At 51.9% G+C, this 16,379-nt stretch overlaps 1 protein-coding gene across 2 annotated transcripts in view; it reads left to right on the forward strand.

The window, feature by feature from the left end:
- Positions 1-16,379, forward strand: part of UBASH3B (ubiquitin associated and SH3 domain containing B) — a 139,138-nt gene that overhangs the window by 78,713 nt on the left and 44,046 nt on the right. The window lies entirely within an intron of this gene.

Consider the following 16,379-nt stretch of genomic DNA (forward strand, 5'->3'; position numbering starts at 1 on the left):
GCCAGGCTCCGAGCGGTCAGCACAGAGCCCGACGCGGGGCTCGAACTCACGGACCGCGAGATCATGACCTGAGCCGAAGTCGGATGCTTAACTGACTGAGCCACCCAAGCGCCCCAATGTCTTTTTTTCCCCAACCTGTAAAACAGAAACAATTTCTTTACCAGTCCAAAACTGGCTTCCTAAGGAACTAGAACACAGTAGAGCAGACTCAGCCCTTCACTTGGATGGCAGGCAGTGCATCTAAGTCTCTTTTTCTACCCCAAGGACCTACGCTGGTTCCTGGCAACCAGCAGGAAGTATTCATGGGGTGCTTACTATGTACCAGGAAGTCAAGGCTCTTGAGAGTCAATGCAGATCATTACAAAGTCTCTGCTCTCGGGGAGCTTACAGTCGCTGGGGGGATACCATCGCGATCCCACAACTATGTATGGAAATATGGCAGTGTTGTTAGCGTAGGATGACAGAATAAATTCCTTTTCTTTCATTAGTTTTCTAATTGAGGCTCTAGCTTTTTCTGGCTACTGGCAGAGGGAAGGCCATAGTCCATATGCCTTTTCATATTGAATGTTATCACTAAGGTAATATTATTGACACAGTCTTTTGGAAACAAACATGTGAGAACGTGAACAAGGGTAAGGTGCCTCTCTCCTCCCGTGCCCCCTCCCCTAGCCCACTGTTGGCCACCTTGGACCTCCAAGCCCCTTCCCTCTTTCCCACACTGTGTCCTTCTCCCTTCTCGTCTGGATGGCAGATTCCACTCATCCATCAAGGCCCAGTTCAAGTCCTGCCCCCTCTGGGGGCAAAGTTAATCTGTAAATGACCGTGTAGATGCATCACTGAGCACTGCGATTGTCTTCAGTGCCACCTGAGCTCCTTGAGGCCAGGAATTATGTCTTCTCTATCGCTGAATTTCCCAGAGCCTGGCACAAAACCCAGTCCTTCTCAGATGCTTAACACATGTGGGATAGATGAATGGATGAATGAACGTTCCCTCTCTCACCTTTTAAAAAAAATTTTTTTTATGTTTATTTATTTTTGACAGAGAGAGAGAGACCGAGCATGAGCGGGGGAGGGGCAGAGAGAGAGAGAGAGAGAGAGAGAGAGAGAGAGGGAGACACAGAATCCGAAGCAGGCTCCAGGCTCTGAGGTGTCAGCACAGAGCCCGACCCGGGGCTCGAACCCACGAACTGTGAGATCGTGACCTGAGCCGAAGTCAGAGGGACGCTCAACCGACTGAGCCACCCAGGTGCCCCAAGATTATCCTTTTTTAAAAACTTGAAATAGAGTTGACATCCAGGGCCATGTTAGTTTCAGGTGTACAACATAATCATTGGACAACCCTGTCCGTTATGCTCGGCACAACAAATGTAGTAATTACCGTCTGTCACCATACGCGACGTTCGTACAACATTATCGACTTTGTTGCCTGTGATGTACTTTTCATCCCCATGACTGGGCTTCTTTAACATATTTGTGAATGATCTGGAAAAGGAAGTTCGGAGTGAAACTTGCATATCTGTAGATGACTCAGAGCTCTTTTGGAGGGGAAGTGCCCTGCCAGGGGGGTAGACCATTGGAGGAACCCCTAAGATAGGACTTGACGTGCTTCAGTGCGAACAAATTTAAGGCCCTGCATTTAGGCAGGGCTTATCTGAGATACAAGATGCTGCCTCTCTCTGATTAGCATTGGCAAGAAAGAGCAGGGACCTGGGAGTCACTCCATTCGATTAATTTTAAGTTCACTAGACAGAAAAGAGGAGGTATGGACAGTTCCACTAGAAAAAGCCAAGTGGACAAAGGTTCGACAGAGAGGGCTTCAGGGTATTTCGGGCAACCACGGGGTTCCGGTGGCTGAAGCAGGGCTGCGTCGTAGAAAGGTAACAGGTGCGGGGGGAGCAGCGGGAGAGGTAGGTAAAGCCAGTGGGAGCTCAGGGTCAGCAAGACCATGGCATGATCCAGGTTAATATTTTAGGAAGATTGTCGTGGCCTCTGTAGTGGGGGAGGGGGGCTGGTAATTGGACAATGGAAAGCAGGGGCACAAAAACCGCAGCCAAGAGAACCTCTAAAATCATCCAAGCGAGAGCTTATGCACTGAGAATAGAATGAATGAAGGAAGGAATGAATGGACCCAGAGTGACTTCAGGGGTGGAATTGGCCTGGGACCTCAGCCAGTAAGCTTTGGGAATGTTATTCTCCTTCTAGACATGCAGGGTACCCTGGGGGGACAGTGCTGAGCCCGGCACCTAGAAGCAGCCTTAGCTGGGAGGGGAGAAGGGTGTGCCGGCGGCACGGGTCCTGGGCTGAGCCTGGCTCTGTGACCTGGCTGGCCTGAGCCCCTACCAGGAGTGCTGGGAGAACAAAGTGAGATGACCTATCGCCAAGCTCTGTGTAAACAGTAGGGTCAGCAGCTGGGTGGTTTGGGCTCCTACGCATTGAGAGATAAAAACCAATGCTGGAGAAAGTCCAGGGAAGGGCACTGGGGCAACCAAGAGGTTAGAAAGGTTTCTTTATAGAGACGTGATGAAAACATTGGAACTCCCCAGTGTGGAAGAACAAAGGGAGTCTGCCAGGCTTAGGCTTTACAGCACAGGAGCGGACAGAGACGCAGACCAACTGCCCGGGTTCAAATCCCGACTCTATAATTTAAAAGCCGCCTACTGGAGCCCCTGGCTGGCTCAGTCAGTAGAGCATGGGACTCTTGATCCCCCCGGTCATGAGTTGGGCATAGAGGTTTACTTAAAAACAACAACAGGGGCACCCGGGTGGCTCGGTCGGTTGAGCGTCCGACTTCGGCTCAGGTCATGATCTCACGGTTCGTGAATTCCAGCCCCGTGTCAGGGTCTGTGCTGACAGCTCAGAGCCTGGAGCCTGCTTCAGATTCTGTGTGTGTGTGTGTGTGTGTGTGTGTGTGTGTGTGTGTGTGTGTCTGCTTGTTTGTCTCTCCCTTCCCCCACTCGTGTTTTCTTTCTCTCTCTCAAAAATAAATAGGCTTTAAAAAATAAAATAAAATCCTATTGGCTTGGCCGAGCTCCCTAGCATCCCTGAGCGTCTGTTTCCTCACTTGTCTAAGGGATGATCGTCCTGAGCTGTTTGTTGTAAGGATTGCATGACACAGGAAGGTAGAGAGCTTTGTGCGAGGAGTGACTCATGAGAAGCACTTCCTGACGGCTTTCATGTTAACTGGGAAGAGGGTATCTGCTCAGTGAGTCCCCAGATCGCGGAGATGGGGGGAAGAATGTGCTTGAAGGAATGCACGTGGCAAATAAGAGAAGGTAGAGCGTTCACACGCAGTGGTTGGCAGCTGATGAAATCCTCATTCCGGAAGGCCGTGCGTAGCTCTGAACTCCCATCCTGCAGGTCGGAGGATGGCTGGAGGTGAGGAGCTACCGCCCCTTTCTCAGCAGCCCCACGCCACGGGTCCCCGGTCCCTGGGTCACTTGCGCACCCCGTTTGCCACCCGCCAAGTTCTTGGCTGGCACTGAGGGATGGAGACACGGGGAAGAGAGCAGGGAGGGGTTGCCCTCGGCTTTCTTTGCTGCCGGACAGCCTGGGACAGCTGCGTGTCCTCCTGGTCCCAGAGTGGTCCCCGCCCAGCGCACGCCCCAGCTCCACACGGCGGTATGTTTCTCCTCCCTGTGGGACAAATAGTCTTTGCTGACACATCGACCATCCCGAGGTCGGATCCCTTGTGGCTTTCACTGTCACCAGAAACCCTCCCCTGGGCTGCAGCCCGATCATGCACGGCATATCTTTAGTCGGTCTAATTTGTAGGGCTGGCAGCCTGGAATGTAGTTAACTGCAAACGATACTTATCTCCGAGCCGAATTCCAGAGCAAAGCTGCTGCTAAGGCTGCCGTAATTACCGCGGAGCAGATACTCATTATGCACTTACGCTCTGCAAAGCGCTGCACATGTTGGCCACGCTTGCCCAAAGCCTGGAAAAGAACCACGATCGTTTGCATGTGCATTTGTGCTTTGCGTCTTAGGTCTGCAACGTTAACGGCCAGACTTTACAGAGTGCCCCCCGCGTACCAGGCACCGTCCGTGAAAGCCTCCAGACAGCTCTGATGTATTACTACCATCCCCTGGTGCCAGGCAGGAAGACTAGAGGTTAGCCCTCTGCAGTGAAGTTTAACGAGTAAGTGGCGGGCCAGGGTTCAAATCCAAGTCTGTCTCTCGAGGCCAGGGGTCTGACCCCTATGCCACACGGTCTCTACACTGTAACAGGAGCTCCGTGGAGTCCTCGCTATCATTCTGCTTGTACGGATGAGATAGAAGGGCCCAAAGAGGTTCCCCCCAAATCGTGGTTAAATAGCAGAGCCAGGGCTCAAAGCCAGAGCCTCTGACGACCTGGGGCTCAGCGTAGTTGTTAGTATGACTCCCGTCCCCCGGTCAGAATGCCGGTCTGCTGATGAAACACGCTTGCCAGGGTGGATGCCCACTGCTGAGATGGGGCTCCTTTGCAGGGCCCCCTTTCTGGCCTCCTGCTCAGGCTGGTTGGCAGGGGCAAGGTGTTTTCTCCACTCCCAGGCACAACAGAGCCTCAGTTACAGCCACACGCCATTGTTGCTGTGGCTTTCACCTAAACCTCGAAGGCCCCAAAGACCTGCCCTCAGCCAGTGGTATGTGAGACCGATGGTATCACCCTCCATGGAGCGAGGGACCCAACCCATCCGTCCTTTGATAGCGCAGAAGCAGCATCCTTGCCAAAAGAGCCCCGTGAGATGATTCCAGAGAAGCTTAGAACCCAGGCTCCATCCGAATTCTACCTGGGGCTTGTTACTCAGTTCTCCGTTTCCGGAGTGTTCACTTTCGACAGCGCCTTGAGGGCGAGTCCAAGAGGAGGTGATCCTGATGCTTGTCTTTTACGGTCCCCGTCCCAGCTCTAGGGGGGCTGGGGCGTGTCACTTGGACACAGAGCCCCCCATTCTCCATCAGACAGACAGATGTCTGTCCCTCTCGTCAGCCTCTTAGGAAGGTCGGACTAACAGACAACTGTATAAACCTGCTTTGAGACCCTAGGAAGAAAGCGCAGAAACCCATTTTATAGAGTAGTGCTGAGAAAGACATACATTAAGCACTGACTGTATGCCACGATTGAGGTAGAGTTGACTGAACGGCCGTATTTCTGTGCCTGACAAGAGGGACGAGCACCCCCAGGTTGGTGGGGGGATTGTATTTTGTGCCCAGGTTTTGGGCCACTGCTGTTCACAACATTGCTGCCCCTCCTCCCCCTGCTTTGGGGGAAAGTATATAATCTATTGCAGCATTTAGCCAAGGGCAGAAAGTTTCGAAGTTACTCCCGACAGCATTTATTTCTTCGTAATCCTGTGAATTAGATACTCCATTCTATAGATGAGGCAACAGGGTCCCCCAAAATGTAAAATCCTAATTCTCTTGCACTCAGGAGCGTCTTCCAGGAAGCTGCCTAGATGCTCCTTGGCAGAATATTCTCCACAGCCCTCGGAACTAAGAAGCTCCTTCTCTGCCTTCTCTGTCCTTCAGTCCATCTGTCCCCATGGAAGCTCATTTCAGGCTGTGGCCGATCGGGGAGATGCCGGGAGCCTGTCTGTCGTCAGGCTTCAGGGCCACCAACAAAGTCCCCCTCCTGGTTCCAGCCTGCCCTGTAATTAGGTGTTTTAATTGGGCCCTCTGTTTATACTCAGCCAGAATTGTTGTGCTGGCGTGGGCCTCACACAGGCAGTGGCTGCCTGGCTATAATCCCGGCTCTCCCCTGGGGAGGTGGTATTTATTATGAAGGGGATGAAATCCGGGGCCACACACCCAGGCCTTCTGCAGTGGCTTGGGAGCCTGGGATCGTCGTCTGGGATGATCTTGCCTGATGACAGCGCTCTGCTTTCCCCTAGAATACCGTCTTCAGTCACTGAGCTCCACATGACAGCCACCGTTGCTATCCCTCCTCCTAGACCAGTGTGAGAAGCTTCTAGATGAAGATTGGGGGTCCTAGAGCTTTGATCCAGGGTGGGACCAATTGCTACAACCCAAAAAAGCCCGGTCTCTAGAGTCAAGCCTCAACTAACTACAATTTTATGTTCCTGAAACTGTAACAAGCTCTAAAGTACAACAAAGGGGGAAAAGAATGAATTATTACTTATAAACACACGATATTTGAAATGTGTATACTAGACCACGGAATCCACTGAAGGAAAAACAGTCTACCGTACAAAGCTAGTTGGGGTGAAGTAATGATCCCCAGGCGGGGCGGGGGTGGGGGGTGGCATTCGGAGAAGGCAAATACTCTTAAAGGCCGTGGCAATGAGGCTCAAAGGCAACTTGAGGTCAAGGTTAATAATACAAACATCCAACTCTTTACAGTTCCCCTAGCACTTTCTGTTCTATCGTTCCTTCCTACAAACAAATCCTGGGAGACAGTATTATTAGTCCCCTTTTATAGCTGAAGAGACTGAGACTCAAGGGGGTTGACTCTCCCCCACTCGCCCTTCTGAATGCAATCTGGACTAGAGCCTGGGTCTTGCCTTTCCCCGTCCTCTGCCTCTTCTATTACATTTGACTGCGTCTTCTCTTAGCGGTGGTGGTGTTCCTGTCCTTCCTTGGGGAGCACCGATGGGCGCTCAGAAACCTCTTAGAGAAGGAACGCTGGGAGCAGGCAGAGTCTCTTAGAAATCTGCTGTGTAATTTTGAATTCCTAGCCCAATGGTACCTTCTTCCAACCTGCTTATCCATGAATTCAATGTATGCATGCAACAGGTTGAGTGCTAGTTATGTGCCCGGCACTGCCTAGGTACTTGAGATCCGGAAATGACCAAGGCCAAGTCCCTGGCCTCGGCGGAGCTTACATCCTGGAGTCAAATGTTCTGTGATGATGAGAATGTTCACGTCTGCACTGCCAACATGGCATCCACGGGCACTTGCAACGTGGCTAGTGTGGCCAGGAACTGAAGTTTTAGTGGCAGGTAACATGTGGCTGGTGGTAAGCATGTCCCCCGTTCTCGAGGGACGGTTTTACACACGGTAGTGAGGGGGGATTCCAACCGCGCGCTCAACTGCTGAGAAAAGCGAAGTCCAAGGGGAAGAAGCCTTTCTCTGGGGATAGTGGAGCCTGTCCCTCGAGCATGTCGCTGCCACTCCAGAAGCTTCCTCTCTTCCTAAGGAAATTGCCTTGCTGATAAACTAAAAATAGCACCTCACTTTCCTGAAGAATCATTCTCTTTGGGTCTTAACCGCTGAACACAGAACAGGAATTAGGGGAACCCGGCCAGTGTCGCCTACGGGCAAGCAGCGGAAGGGGTCAGACCGAGCCTGAGGGGCTTGGGGAGAGTAGACGGTGCCTCCGGGGTGGGACAAAGCAGAGTGGGGCTTGGGGCTGCCACCTCAAGAGAGGAGAGCACTTTAAGGTGGCTGCTGTGTGGCTGCTTTACAGTCGCATTGGCTGTTGTAGGTGCGACTCCGGCTTCGGTTTCTGGTGTCAGTTCCCACCGAGGACTCTCTCGGGACCTGCACCCTCCCTCCCTCGCAGGCCACCCCTCACGGTCAGGCCACCTCTCGTCATCGGCCCCGTACCCGGCATCTCGGCTTTACCCCTTTATCCTTTGTGCCTGGTAAGGTGAGGTTTCAAAAATTGTTTTTAATCTTATTTATTGTTGAGAGAGGGAACGCAAGCAGGGCGGGGGCAGAGAGAGAGAGAGAGAGACCCAGAACCCGAGGCAGGGTCCAGGCTCTGAGCTCAGAGCCTGACGCAGGGCTCGAACTCATGACCCTGGCCGAAGTCTGCCACTTAACCGACTGAGCCACCCAGGTGCCCCTGCCTGGTACGGTTAAGCACAGAGCCCGGCTTCCTCTCCCGGTGGCTAGAAAAAGAGTATCCACAGCACACACAGGCTGTTAGAACTGGAAGGGCCCCCCCCCCCAATCCATCTAAGTCTCTTTGCATTTTTCCACAGTCTCTGGAGAGTCAGGGGACTTGCTCGGGGGCACACTGGTGACAGAGCTAGGACCCTAATTTTAGCTGACCTCCGTCCTTCCCCGCCCGAGGGCTGCACCGTCCAGAAGTGGGGGGAAGAAGATCTAGGTTGTGGTGGAGGGAGGGGTACATGACAAGGATATGTAAGTCCTGGGCTCTACGTTAAGCTCTGCACCAACTCCCCATGACCTTAAGGAAGTCATGTTTCTTCTCTAAGCCTCAGTCCCCTGCTCTATAAAAATGGGGAAGACGGCACAATGTCGCCCCCTTCCCAGTCCAACAGGGAACATCTCCAGCAAAGCCCCAAAGCTCTTAAGCGTATTTAATGAAGTTAATACCCGCCGTCACCCCAAACTGCACATCGCCATTGTTGGAAAACAACATTCCACTGAGTGAAGTTAAAGATCTAATCATGGGGTGCCTGAGTGACTTCGGCTCAGGTCACGATCTCGCGATTTGTGAGTTCGAGCCCCGCGTGGGGCTCTGTGCTGACAGTTCGGGGCCTGGAGCCTGCTTCGGATTCTGTCTCCTTCTCTCTCTGCCCCTCCCCTGCTCGTGCTGTCTCTTTCTCTCTTTCTCTCTCTCTCAAAATTAAATCAACATGAAAAAAAATAAAGATCTCATCAGATTTATTCAACAATTCATGAACCAGGCAGCGTCCCATCCAGCCAGTGGAGAGGAGTACCCAGGGGCTGTACAAACTGAAAGGGGTTTCTAGGCAGATGCGGGCCTGGGTTTATTAGCAAAAGAAAAGAAAGGATTGTTCAAGGCCAAGTCACCTTCCCTTAGGAGAAGGGGGTCTCATCAGGCTGATTACCTCAGTAGTGCTGATCAGGGCATTCCAGACTGGTTTAAAACTTCCTTGCTGGGAGAGGCTGGAACTGTCAGGAAAGCCTTGGTGGGAATTAGCAAAAGGGACTCCATTTGGGGCTTCTTTCTAACGCTGTGCATACAGTTTAATACCTAATCATAAGGAAAATGCAGCGTCTTCTCCCCTCCTAGCTTCTTGAGTTCCACCTTGTCCACAAGACTCAGATACGGGCGCCTGGGTGGCTCAGTCGTTTTGGCGTCTGACTTCGGCTCAGGTCACGATCTTATGGTTTTTGAGTTCGAGCCCTGCATCGGGCTCTGTGCTGACAGCTCAGAGCCTGGAGCCTGCTTTGGATTCTGTGTCTTCCTCTCTCTCTGCCCCTCCCCTGCTTGTGCTTTCTCTCTCTCTCTCAAAAATAAACATTTAAAAAATAATTTAAAAATAAATCAAAGACGCAGATGACTTTAGGTATCAGTTGACCCTTCTGTGGAAAGGGGCTGAACATTTGATAATTTTTTTTTTAAGACAAATGAGGATCGGGCTATGGGTCGGGGTGGGGGGGGAAGCAACTAGGGTTAGAGAGTGTGGCCGCTCATGGTGATGGTCTGGCACCTAGGGGGTTTTGCCAGCCAGCTTCGGAAGAGCCTACAATGTCAACAAGGATCATTCCTCCGAGAAGGGCATGCCCTCCGCAGCTGGATGATGCCGAAGTAGTTCTCAACCCTGACCTCCTGATCTCTCCCTCCCAGGGTCCTCTTCTGAGCTGGGGACAGTCAGTTCAGCCTTTGTCAACTCAGGCTCAAGGCACTACGATTCTAAGATGGGATTTATATTTAGAAAAAAGAAAACAGACCAGAAAGCACTTTTGTAAATCTGTGGTTTAACGGCAACCCGGGTCTGAACGTGGGTACTTCGTGATAATCGGCTTTTGGTTTTTTACTCCCTGGTTGCATTTGATTGTCCGTTTCCCAGGTTTGGAGATAATTGGAGGAATCGTCTGTAACCAGCCATTGCGGTGCCCCTCTCCCTGTCACCACGGACGGCGCCGGACGCAGGAGACAGGTGTTCCTGCACAATTCCCGAGCTGGTTAAGGAAAAGCATCGGTCGGTTAGGACGGAAGGAATCGAGCCTGGCATTTGGGCCAGAGCAATACCGTGTGTTGGCGTAAGACGGCTCGAGGCTGACTGCAGCCTGGGCTGACATTTGAAGGTGGCAGGAAGAATGAACCATGTGAGAGATTCGTCAGCGCTTGCGGCCTCGAAACCCATGCAGTTAGTTAACCCACAGATGAGTCAGGCGTACTTGGTGCTTCAGACACTCCGGACGGTGTCTCAGTTACGGGAGCCAGTGACTAGATTGGACTCTTGTGTGGTCGTAACGATATCTGCCTCCCTCCGCAAGCTTCAGCTTCCTTGGCTTTAAAAAATACCTCCGGGGCGCCTGGGTGGCTCGGTCGGTTGAGCATCCAGGTCATGATCTCACGGTCCGTGAGTTCGAGCCCCGCGTCGGGCTCTGTCTCTCTCTCAAAAATAAATAAAATGTTAAAAAAAAAAAAACAAAAACCTCAAAGACCTGCCCTGAAGCCGGAGAAGGTATTGTCACATGAGCAAAGGTGCCCAGGCCAGTGACAGACACGCAGTCTTTCCCCGCACCCCCTTCTTTTCCTTCCTTGTGCCCCCCCCCCCCCCCCCCCGCCGCACACCATTTATTTCCAGCGTCTAATTCCTAGAACCCAGGGAAAGGGGTGTGTGTGGCTCTTGGCACGCTCCCCTGCCTTCACATCAGGGGTGGTTCTGAGCTGTTCTCAAAGGTCGTAGTGTGTGGAGGGCTGAGGTAGGGCCCGGGGCAACCTGGGGGGAGGAAGTCAAGGAGGGAAGTGGGACCTGGGTGAGGAGGGGGAGGGTCCGGGCGGCAGACCTCACCGTGGAGCCCAAGGCAACCAAGGGGATTCTTATATGTGCATCGTCATGGGGTCACAGGAATGGCACCCGGCACCTTTGTCGTATTCTTTGGGACAGGGGCAGGCCTTGGGTCTCATCCGCACGCTGTGGGAGGGGGTTATACAAGGGAGCAAATACCAGAAGGCAGTGATTGCTAGGGTGTCAGCTTAAAGCCCATCCACCACGCTGGATATCGATATCTTTAACATCTTCATGAAGTTCCTGCTTAAAAAAAAAAAAAAAGTATTTAGGGGTACCTGGGTGGCTCAGTCGGTTGAGTGTCCAACTTCAGCTCAGGTCATGCTCTCACGGTTCGTGAGGTCGAGCCCCACATTGGGCTCGTCGCTAGCAGTGTGGAACCCCCTTTGGATCCTCTGCCCCTCCCCGGCTCACTCTCTTCTCTCGTTCTCCCAAAAATAAATACGTTTTTTCAAAATGTATTTGAAACATACTCTGTGCCAAATACTACGACCGCTGTTGGGCTACAAAGAAAATAAAAAATGGTCTCTGCTTCAAGTAGCTCACAGTTCGTGGGGAAACGCAGACGCTTAAGTAGAATGCGGAAGGTGCCATGATATAGTTACGTACGGGGCGTTCGGGGCCAGGCCAAAGACCGCTTCCTGCAGGGGACAAAACCTATGGGGAGTGTCAAGGGTTAGTAAGCAGTAGCCAGGTACCCGATGGTAGAGTTGACCTTGCAGGAAAAGGAACAAACAGGAGAAAGGTTTAAGAGACAAGAGTCGGGGAACCGAGTGCTTGAGGGTGAGGCAGAGTCCGTGGAGGGCTTGGTGTGCACAGTGAGGCGTTTATACGTGTTCTCGGAGAGGAAGATCTTTAAAAATCGGACAGGGATGGTTTCTGTTGGATCCCGGATGGCGGCAGGTGTCTACAGCAGCCAGTCCACTTAGCTCCGAGTCCCCTCTTTGCGCCTTCACGGCGCGTATAGAACTTATTGGTCCTCGCCTCATTCAGAGCCCCGGGACTGCCCGCTTCTTTTGCTGGCTTGCGTTTTGGTCTCCACGAATCTCTTGAAACAAGCGGTCGGCAGAATGGGATTCGACCTGGGAGAGACTGGCGCTCGCTCTCGCGCGCTTGGGACCCCCGTGAGACTCCGCGGTCACCCTTTGCCTTACGTTCTCCTTCAAAGCGCACCCAAGAATCCTGTGGTAACGATCCGTCCTCCCGGTAGAAGACCCTCAGCTGAATTCTTCAAATCCTGGACTCACTGTTGTTTCCCCACATACCCTCCTTTTGAAACTGACCCCGGGGGCGCCTGGGTGGCGCAGTCGGTTAAGCGTCCGACTTCAGCCAGGTCACGATCTCGCGGTCTGTGAGTTCGAGCCCCGCGTCGGGCTCTGGGCTGATGGCTTGGAGCCTGGAGCCTGTTTCCGATTCTGTGTCTCCCTCTCTCTCTGACCCTCCCCAGTTCATGCTCTGTCTCTCTCTGTCCCAAAAATAAATTAAAAAAAAAACGTTGAAAAAAAAAAATAAATGAAACTGACCCCGTTCAGTGGAGGGAGAGACAAGGGGCGGATAGGCGGGGTGCAGACAGGCACGTGAGTCTGAAAATAACCCCTGTTCTGACCTCACTAAATGGGAATTTGTTGGAAACAAAGCTCAAGTGAAGTCAGAGGGGAGTTCAGGTTGGGCTGCGCATGTGCTGGGCAACCGTGAACCAGTAATTAATCGGCATCTTGCAGGACAAGGTTAGATGCCATCACTATGAAATAACTTAATAGTTGATAAGACTGATTGGACCCCCGTTTTTTTCCTGATGTTTGTTTATTTTTGAAGGATAAAAATAGACAAAAAAGAGACAGTGTGAGCAGGGGAGGGGAGCAGAGCGAGAGGGAGACACAGAATCCGAAGCAGGCTCCAGGCTCCGAGCTGTCAGCCCGGAGCCCGACACGGGGCTCAAACTCACGGACCGTTAGATCATGACCTGAGCCGAAGTCGGACGCTTAACTGACTGTCGCCCCGATGCATGTGTGCCAATTGGCAATTGTAATTATAGGTATGATCATTTATTTCATAAACAAGTGTCAGTATCATACCCTGTGGATGCAGGTAAGGTATTTGGGGGGAAAAAATTAAATAATCAAAATCAGAGTCCCTATTCTTTTTTTTTTTTAATTTTTTTTTCAATGTTTATTTATTTTTGGGACAGAGAGAGACAGAGCATGAACGGGGGAGGGGCAGAGAGAGAGGGAGACACAGAATCGGGAACAGGTTCCAGGCTCTGAGCCATCAGCCCAGAGCCCGACGCGGGGCTCGAACTCACGGACCGCGAGATCGTGACCTGGCTGAAGTCGGACGCTTAACCGACTGCGCCACCCAGGCGCCCCCAGAGTCCCTGTTCTTGATAACTATATTTTGGATCTTCTGTCCTGACGATTCCCAGCCCTGCCTCTGCCACTAACTGACAACATGTATGGCTTCTTTCTTCCAGGAAATGTGAACGTTTAGCATATAGCAATTCACTTAGTGTTAGCCTAAGTACCCATGAGGAAGCAGTCTGTGAAAGAAATTAAATATTATGTTCTTATAAAAAATTAAATAAGACCTGTTTTGATCCCGGAACTGTCACTACCTGTAGGCCTTCAACAGTGTTCTTAATCTTTCTACACCATAGCTTCATCATGTATAAGATGGAGGCAGTAATATCCACCTCGCCGAACTGGCTTCAGGAATTAAGTACGATAACCTGTAAATTGCACAGCATATAATAGGTACTCCATTAATGTTCGCTTCCTTCTCTGTCCAAATACCCATCCCTTTGGGTTTGTAAAAAATATTTATGTATTTATTTTTGAGGCAGAGAGGGAGCCTACAAGTCGGGGAGGGGCACAGAGAGAGAGAGAGAGAGAGGCAGAATTCGAAGCAGCCTCCAGATGCTGAGCTGTCAGCACAGAACCTGACACGGGGCTCGAACCCACAAACCGCAAGATCAGGACCTGAGCCGAAGTCGAGCATTTAACTGACAGCCACCCAGGCGCCCCTCCATCCATTTGCTGAAGTGGTCCTATGACAAGCTCCCTGATGGGCATGGGCCATGTTTTCCTATTCTGATGTTCACAGCCCCGAACCCAGTGCCAGAGCTTGCCACAGTACGTGCTTGTTGAAGGAACGTTTCATTGAATGAGCAAACGCGTGAACCGTCAGGAGTTGGGTTTTAGAGAAAGTTCCCGTGGAAGACTGTCACTGTGTTTCCCCTCACCGTGATCCAGAAACAGAGGCCACTGCTGGTGCTGACATCCATCCGCTCGGGGGGACAAGTGGCCCGGTGGCTGAGCACACACTTGAGTGCCACGCCTTCCTTTTTTCGGCAGAGGGACCCGGACCAAGTTCCATAATCCCGCTAAGCCTCGCTTTCCCCACCTGCTCAGTGAGGGATACGATGGCACCAGCCTCACAGGGTTGAGTAAGGACCCAGGGAGACCATTTCTATTTACAACGTGTAGTAAAGTGCCTGGTTCCTCGTACACGCTCAGTACCTGTTAGCTAGTACGCCACTCGTGTGGAGAGGCACAGAACGGTGACAATGACAATGGCTGGGTCTGGTCTGTGTGCTTTCCCCTGACCCACCAGTGTTGAGTCAGAGCCTCTTATGTAGCTTTGAGCTGAAACCATTTCAGAAGTGTTAAAAACCACCCGTGTTTAAGTATGTTTAGCTGATCCCAGGGGCTCGGGGAGACAGGTAGTGGGAACGGGAGGAGAAAAAATGAGCCCAGCAACCCGAAACGACTCCTCGTTTTCATCTGTTTCACCCAGATATGGGGGGGGGGGGGTTGGTAGTGAGGGAAGGCGCTGCCCCCTCTCTGCGTTTGAAATCCCACTTGCCAATTGCTGGAGCCCAGACCCGCCCTGTTCCTTCACCCCCTGAGGTCCTGGTGACCTCCGAGCTCCAGACTAGGAGGAGGAGCCAGGGTCTCAGTCACAGCTCCACCCTACGCTCCTGTGTGAGCTGAACACATCCTTTCCCCTCTCCGTCGTCTCCTTCTCCTCTTCTGTGAACGAAAATAACGGGGCACCGGGTGGCTCAGTCGGTTGAACGTCCGACCCTTGATTTCGGCTCAGGTCATGACCTCACGGTTCGTGGGATCGAGCCCCACGTCGGGCTCTCTGCTGACAGCATGGAGCCTGCTTGGGATTCTCTCTCTCCCTTTCTCAAAAAATAAACTTAAAAAACAAAACAAAAACAAAACCAGTGATGATCGGCCTGTTTCTCAGGGCTGTTAGAGGATCCATGAACGATTACATAAAAGTCTTAAAAGCTTCTCTATTACCATGGCGTTGGGGCTACCCATCATTTTTATCAGTAAGTGCCATCCTTTTCCTGGGCACATCCTGCCTTCCGCACGTCTCCAAGCACTTCTGCCTGGGCTGCCAGCCTGACAGGCGTCCGGGGGCCGCCCATGGCTCTGGATTAACCTCCCGCCTTCCCCAGTGCCCCCCAGGGACACACCCTCTTTTATCCGCTGGACACCTTTGCTTTCAACCGGCTGGACTCTCCTCTGCAGGGACTCAGAGACTCTACACAACAGACACTCCCCCTCCAGGGGTGCCTGATTTCCGTGGTTTTCTATAGAACCCGTAACCTAAAAACAGAACCTTCTGGACTGAACACAAGAGACTTGCCGCCTTAAATGTGAAACCGAGCCAAGCAGCTAGATAGGGCACTAACCCACACTCCATTCGCAGGTATGTCTTAGGGGAGGAAGCGCATATGAAAACATGCAGAAATGGTGACGTTCTGGAGAGGGAGCTGGTCATAAAAATAGAAATCACCGCCGTGTTTACCGAGCACCTATTATAGGCAGGGGGCGGGGCCAAGTGTTACTATAACATTCATGATACATTCAGTCTGTCTCTGGGATCGGTGTGTCCCTGGCTGGCTGTGTGTCCTTGAACAAAACAGAGGCAACTTCTGATCCGGTTTCTTGGGGGAATAACTATGGTTCAACAGGTGCAGTGCGTTGAACTTTTGAAACTTTGATCCCATTCTCTTGGGAAGTACCACAGGCAGAGAGAGAGAGAGGAGTGGGTCTCTGCAGCCCCACAGGGAGCACCAGTAACTTAGGATCTTAGAGGAAAAGGGGGAACCCTGGCCAGACTCTCCCCAGTGCATGATGATCATTGACCACCCCCCACCCTCCGCCTAGGTCTGCCTTGGATAAGTGAGTGAAGACTGCCCCCCCACTGATGCTCAGAGCCTCTCAGGGACTTCCAACTTCTCTCCTGAGCTGACCTAAAGTCCCCTGCCTCCTGGGTTGTGTCCCCTTCTCCTGTAGACTTCCCGTGACAATAGTTCCACATCACTGGCCGATTTCCCCTCCGCGCCTTTTCTTGTGGCCGTGTCTAGAAAGCTTTCCTTTTGCCCCAAATCCCGTACACTCCTCGAGACCATGCTAGATGGTTTGAGGATGTTTTTAGCAGAGAACGAATCCGCGTCTTCCGATGCCCCGTCTTGAAATATTCCCATTAGTGCAGAACTTACACTTATTCTGGGAAAATTGCGAAGATCGTTAGATACCATGGAGAGGTGTACGTGCAGGTGTTATTTTTGAGTGCCTAGTAGATGCCGGACGCCGTGCTGAACTCTTCAGATACAGGATCTGATACCAATATTTATCATTGCAAGGTGGGTGCTGTTATCCCCACCTAAGAGACTGGGAAAATTATTCT

Source organism: Prionailurus viverrinus, chromosome D1, assembly GCF_022837055.1.
Source record: "Prionailurus viverrinus isolate Anna chromosome D1, UM_Priviv_1.0, whole genome shotgun sequence".
In the NCBI taxonomy this organism is placed as follows: domain Eukaryota; kingdom Metazoa; phylum Chordata; class Mammalia; order Carnivora; family Felidae; genus Prionailurus; species Prionailurus viverrinus.